Raw genomic sequence first — 6,804 nt, 5'->3', positions numbered from 1 at the left:
TTGAAACGGAGTCTGCCTCTGTCTCCAGGCTCGCATGCAGTGGCGTGATCTCGTCTCACTGCAACTTCCGCCTTCCGGGTTCAAGTGATTCTCCTGCTTCAGCCTACCGAGTAGCTGGGACTATAGGCACCCGCCACCATACACAGCTAATGTTTGTATTTTTAGTAGAGTTGGCCAGGCTGGTCTTGATCTCTTGACCTCAGGTGATCCACCCGCCTCGGCCTCCCAAAGTGCTGAGATTACAGGCCTGAGCCACGGCGCCTGGACTACCCTTTCTTTCATCTCAAGGCCGATCAACATAACTGTAGTCAAACAGCTTGGAGACACCCTTGGCTTCATCAGGATTCCTGCGGTGTTAACAACCCTACTCATAGCACTTGGAAGGAGGACCTGAGCTGCCCTGAAACTTCTCATCCATCATCCCTGGATTTCTCCTCTCTCAGTCAGTGACACTTAGAAATCATGGGAAGAGGCTGGGTGCAGTGGCCCATGCTTGTAATGCCAGCATTTTCGAGGGGCGGATATGGAAGGATCACTTGAGTCCAGGAGTTCAAGGCTGCGGTGAGCTATGATAGCGTCAACCTGGGCAACAGAGTGAGACCCTGTTTCCAAAAAAAAAGAAAAGAAAAGAAAAAGAAAAAAAGCAAGAAAGCAGATCACCTTGAAGCTTTATTGCTCTATATCATAGGTGAGAACACTGGGGCCTGGAGAGTTAAAATGACCTGCTCGTGGTCACACAGGTAGAAACAGAAAACTGCAACCAGTTTGGCCGCTTCCAGCCGAGAGCTGTTTTCTCCTGTCACACTGCATCCCCAGAGGTGTCAAATTCCACAAAGATAAGATTAACATTAACCAGCATACGACTGCAGGACGGTGTAACAATGCCCCTAAAAATGCAATTTAATTTTTATTAATTAATGTATTTATTTTGAGACAGAGTCTCGCTCTGTCACCCAGGCTGGAGTGGGGTGGCGTGATCTTGGCTCACTGCAACCTCTGCCTCCCGGGTTCAAGCGATTCTCCTGCCTCAGCCTCCTGAGTAGCTGGGATTACAGGCGCACCACCACCACACTTGACTGATTTTTTGTATTTTTAGCAGAGACGGGGTTTCACCATGTTGGCCAGGCTGGTCTGAAACTCTTGACCTCAGGTGATCCACCCACCTCAGCCTCCCAAAGTGCTAGGATTACGGGTGTGAGCCACCATGCCTGGCCTAATTTAATTCGATGCAATTTTTTTTTCCCCCTCAAGACAGAGTCTTGATCTGTTGCCCAGGCTGGAGTGTAATGGCATGATCTTGGCTCACTGCAACCTCTGCCTCCTGGGTTCAAGCAATTCTCCTGCCTCAGTCTCCTGAGTAGCTGGAACTACAGGCTTGCGCCAACACGGTCGCCTAATTTTTTGTATTTTTAGTAGAGATGGGGTTCCACCGTGTTGACCAGGCTGGAATGTGATGTAATTTTAAGGGGTCGGATTCCCTCCTGTGTGTGCCAGTCCTTCAAGGTTGCCAGAAGAGGCCCTAACCCAACCTGGCCATGCTCAATCATGGCGGTATCATCTATGACAGCTTTCAAACTGCAATGGCAGATTTGTGGTCTTGGCTCGTAAAACCTAAAGTATTTACTACCCAGCCCTTTGTAGAAAATGTGCTCACTCCTGATGTAAACTAAGATGTGGCGAAAGGTGTATTCATCTCTTATTGCTGCTGTAACCGATTACCACTAACTTAGTGGCTTGAAACAAATAAATTTATTAGCGTACAGTTCCAGAAGTCAGAATTCTGACAATGGATCTTACTGGGCTAAAATCAGGCATCAGTCAGCAGTGTCACTCCTGGTGGCCTAGGACAGGGCACTTCCTTGCCTCTTCCAGCTTCTAGAGGTCACCTGAATCCCTTGGTTTATGGCCACATCCTCCGTCTTAAAAGACAATATGGAACATCTTTATTTTTATTATTAATTAATTAATTTATTTATTTATTTATTTTGAGACAGAGTCTAGCTCTGTTGCCTAGGCTGGAGTGCAGTGACGTGATCTTAGTTCACTGTAGCCTCAGTTTCCTGGGCTCAAGTGATCCTCCCACCTCAGCCTCCCAGGTAGCTGGAATTACAGGCATGCACCACCACACCCACTCACTTTTGTATTTTTCGTAGACACCAGGTTTCACCATGTTGCTCAGGCTGGTCTGGAGCTCCTGGACTCAAGCAGTTCACCCACCTCAGCCTCCCACAGGGCTGGGATTACAGATGTGAGCCACTGCGCCCAGCCAAGTATGGGACATCTGTAAATCTCAAGGCCATTAGAGAATCTCAGGCCAAAAAAATAAAAGAAAGAAAAGAAAAAAAATACATCTCAAGACCTGTTTATTATCACCTTAATTTGAGCTCTCTTAGTTTGACTTCTCTTTACTGTGTAATGTAACGTATTCAGGGTTCTGCAGATTAAGATGTGGACTGGCCGGCCGCGGTGGTTCAAGCCCGTAATCCCAGCACTTTGGGAGGCCGAGATGGGCGGATCACGAGGTCAGGAGATCGAGACCATCCTGGCTAACATGGTGAAACCCTGTCTCTACTAAAAAATACAAAAAACTAGCCGGGCGAGGTGGCGGGCGCCTGTAGTCCCAGCTACTGGGGAGGCTGAGACAGGAGAATGGTGTAAACCTGGGAGGTGGAGTTTGCAGTGAACTGAGATCTGGCCACTGCACTCCAACCTGGGCAACAAAGCAAGACTCTGTCTCAAAAAAAAAAAAAAAAAAAAAAAAAAAAAAAAAAAAGGATGTGGACATGGTTTTTTGTTTTGTTTTGTTTTTTAATGGAATTTTGCTCTTGTTGCCCAGGCTAGAAGGCAATGGTGCGATCCCGGATCACCACAACCTCTGCCTCCTGGGTTCATGCGATTCTCCTGCCTCAGTCTCCTGAGTAGCTGGAACTACAGGCTTGCGCCAACACGGTCACGTAATTTTTTGTATTTTTAGTAGAGATGGAGTTTCACTTGGTCAGGCTGGTCTCGAACTCTTGACCTCAGGTGATCTGCCCGCCTCAGCCTCCCGAAGTGCTGGGATTGCAAGCATGAGCCACCGAGCTTGGCCGAATGTGGACATCTTTAAATGGGGCTAAAATTCAGGCTGGCACCTGAAGACCGTGTGGCACAAAGCCTCCCACAGGGGCATGGTGTTTGTAATGAGCGCTATGGGGGTGGTCAGAATGTCATTGCTGATTTTGTCAGACATTCACATCATGTCCTTGAATGAGTTAGTTAAGGACTGGCTTAGATTCCTTGTTACTACACTGGCAACAGTAATAGATAATTCACACAACTGTTTGGTGATTAAATAATTTATGTAACATTTGTTGTATGTGCCCTCAACAACTCTAATACTACTCCAGAAGTACCACTTTCTGTTTTCTCACAGGCTATGTGGTAGCTCCCCAGCGACGGCCTTTTTTGTAAAGATGTTGCCTGGAAGTCCACAGCCTTCCTTTCTCTCCTATTGAGAAGACGTTGCCTTGATTTGTTTGCATTTTCTTCCCCTATAATAGCTTGTGTCTGGCCAGGCGGGGTGGTTCACGTCTGTAATCCCAGCACTTTGAGAGGCTGAGGCAGGCAAATCACTTCAGCCCAGGAGTTCAAGACCAGCCCGGGCAACACAGCAAGACTGTCTCTACAAAAAATATAAAAATTAGCCAGGCGTGGTGGTGCACACCTGTAGTCCCAGTTACTTTGCAGTTTGATGTGGGAGGAACACATGATCCCAGGAGACTGAGGCTGCAGTGAGCTGAGATCTCTCCACTGTACTCCAGCTTGGATGAGGGAGTGAGATCCTATCTTAAAACAACGTCAACAAAGAAACAAACAAAAACAAAAAACAGAAATAGCATGTATCTAGTTATACAATGCTAGATAATCATTATTCCACTCCCTGACTTTTTTTTTTTTTTTTTTTTTGAGATAGAGTCTTGCTCTGTTGCCTAGACTGGAGTGTAATGGCAGCGATCATGGTTCACTGCAGCCTTGAGCTCCCAGACTCAAGCAATCCTCCCACCTCTCAGTCTCCCTAGTAGCTGGGACTAAAGCACATGCCACCACGTGCAACTAATTTTTATATTTTTTGTAGAGGTGGGGTTTCACCGTGTTGCCTAGGCTGGTCTTGAACTCCTGGGCTCAACCGGTCTGCTTGCCTCAGCCTCCCAAAGTGCTGGGATTATAGACGTGAGCCACTGTGCCCGGCTGCCCAGCTATTTAATTTTCTTTTTTTAAAGAAGGGGTCTCGCTATGTTGCCCAGGCTGGTCTTGAACTCCTGGCCTTAAGCTATCCTCCCTCTGTGGCCTCCTAAAGTGCTGGGATTACAGGTGTGAGCCACTGTGCCTGGTACATGACTTTTGTTTTTTTTTTAAATAGTATTCTATGCAACAATTTTTAACAAATTGTGTAAACACGTCATCTAGCATTACATTAGATGTGAGATTGATGCTGAGGCTTTGCAGACGCTTGCTGTGGCTGGCAATTCTGTGACCACTTGGACTATGTGCCATCGACATCCACAGCTGCCGGTTGCTGGCCCTGCCCTGCTTCATCTTTTAGAAACAAAGAGCTGTGCCCCTCATCTCATTCATTCCACTCAGGGCCAGGTGGGTCAGAGGAAAAAATACTGTGGAGGAACTGAGCTAGGCTCTTCCTCTATATGGTGTCTTTCTGGAAGTTTATGTATTTTCTTTACAGCTGAGGTTCTAGGTACAGAGATACATTGCATGAAACCTTTATAACTGAATCTTCACTATGGTACCAATCAGTAGGTGAACTCCAGAAAAAGGCCCAAGTTTAACCATTCTCAACACTGTCTTATTATCAGAATTCTAAATAGCGTGCGACCCTATATGTGATCTGCAGTAAGACAAGCTTCCCCTGACAAATTGGTTGTGCAAGGAAGAGAGATTCCTTGAGATTGAAGGCTCTCCCTCTGGGTGAAGGTTACATAGCTAGAGTTAGGAAGAGAAAGTTCTTTTGTTCCTTAAAGCCAACATAGATATCAAATCCTTCACTTTAAGCTTATGAGTAAAAAGCGAAGAGATACCTAAGCTACTGGGAATATTCACTACCAGTACTGATCATTTTCAGGGCACCCAGCATTGTCCTAAGGGCTTTGCATTTACTGACTCCTGTAATTCTCCTAAGAATTAGGCACTACTATTGTTAGTTTGGTGTTTCTTTCAATGGCAAACACCGCGATTACTTTTGCACCAACCTAATATTATTACCATCTAACACATGAGGAAACTCAAACAGAGAGAAGTTGAGTAGCTTGCCCAAGGACGCACGGCTAGCAGATGGAATCAGGTTTCCAAGCCAGGCAGGGAGCCCCTTACCTGTGCTACTGAGCTCCTAGAGTGGCTGAAAGGAATTAGTAGCTTTCTCCATTTTTTTTTTTTTTTTTTTTGAGACAGTCTTGCTTAGTTGCCCAGGCTAGAGTGTAGTGACGTGATCTCAGCTCGCTGCAACCACCACCCCCCAGGTTCAAGCGATTCTCCCATCTCAGCCTCAAGACTAGCTGGGATTACAGACACCCGCCACCCTGCTGGGCTAATTTTTATATTTTAGTAGACACAGGGTTTCACTATGTTGGCCAGGATGCTCTTGAACTCCTGACCTCAGGTGATCCACCCGCCTCAGTCTCCTAAAGTGCTGGGATTACAGGCGTGAGCCAGCGTGCCCGGCCTCTTTCTTCTTCTTCTTCTTTTTTTTTTTTTTTTTTTTTGAGACGGAGTCTCGCTCTGTGGCCCAGGCTGGAGTGCAGTGGCGCGATCTCGGCTCACTGCAAGCTCCGCCTCCCAGGTTCATGCCATTCTCCTGCCTCAGCCTCCCGAGTAGCTGGGACTACAGGCGCTGCCACCATGCCCGGCTTTTTTTGTGTGTGTGTTTTTAGTAGAGATGGGGTTTCACCATGTTAGCCAGGATGGTCTGGATCTCCTGACCTCATGATCCGCCTGCCTCGGCCTCTCAAAGTGCTGGGATTACAGGCGTGAGCCACCTCGCCCGGCCGAAACTCCGTTTAAAAAGAAAAGAAAAGGAAAAGAGGAGAGGAGAGAGGAAAGGGGAGGGGAAGAGAGTGGAAGAAACAGGGAGCCGAGGACCAGTGTGGGTTAGACTTGACATTTTCTAGCGTGTTTATGCATTAAAGCCATAAAATCAAAGTGAATTCCATTATTTTCATTTCTTCCAGATTTCCTTGTTCTCTTTGTTATCCTTCTTGCTGATGAGTTTATTATTATTATTATTATTATTATTTGAAAGTAGTCTCAGGGCAAGTTTCTCTTTCTCAGCATTCTTCCCTTTAACAATGGAACCCTGTCAGCATTTTGATCCTGCTTCCTCCTTATCTTTCTCATAGAAATTTAAATTCCATAATAGCACTGACCTTCTGCTTTGTCAATGCTTTTAAGAAAGAACAGAAAAGCAAGACACAACTCGATACAGACTTCCAACCTCTTGGCTTTCTACCAGCAGGATTTGCTGGTTTGTGTAGAGATCATGCATCTTGCTGGAAGCACGTTTTACCCCTCAGTTCCAGAGGACTACCAAAATGCTGCGGCAGAATCCAAAGAAGGGTTGCTACCTACATGGGCCAAGATGATGGAAAGTGCAAAATCATATATCTGTTGTTACAATGGGGGTGCTCTGCAGGGGGCTATGGGGGTGTGGGTGGGAGAAGTGATCTGAAACCTTATGAGGTGAGGTTGTGTGCTGCTAAGAAGCGTTTTTTTTTCTTTTTCTTTTCTTCTTCTTTTTATTTTTTTTCTTTTCTTCTT

Source organism: Colobus angolensis, unplaced genomic scaffold (genome assembly GCF_000951035.1).
Source record: "Colobus angolensis palliatus isolate OR3802 unplaced genomic scaffold, Cang.pa_1.0 Scaffold266, whole genome shotgun sequence".
NCBI lineage: Eukaryota > Metazoa > Chordata > Mammalia > Primates > Cercopithecidae > Colobus > Colobus angolensis.
The sequence above is the reverse complement of the archived record's forward strand: the minus strand, read 5'-3'. Positions refer to the sequence as shown.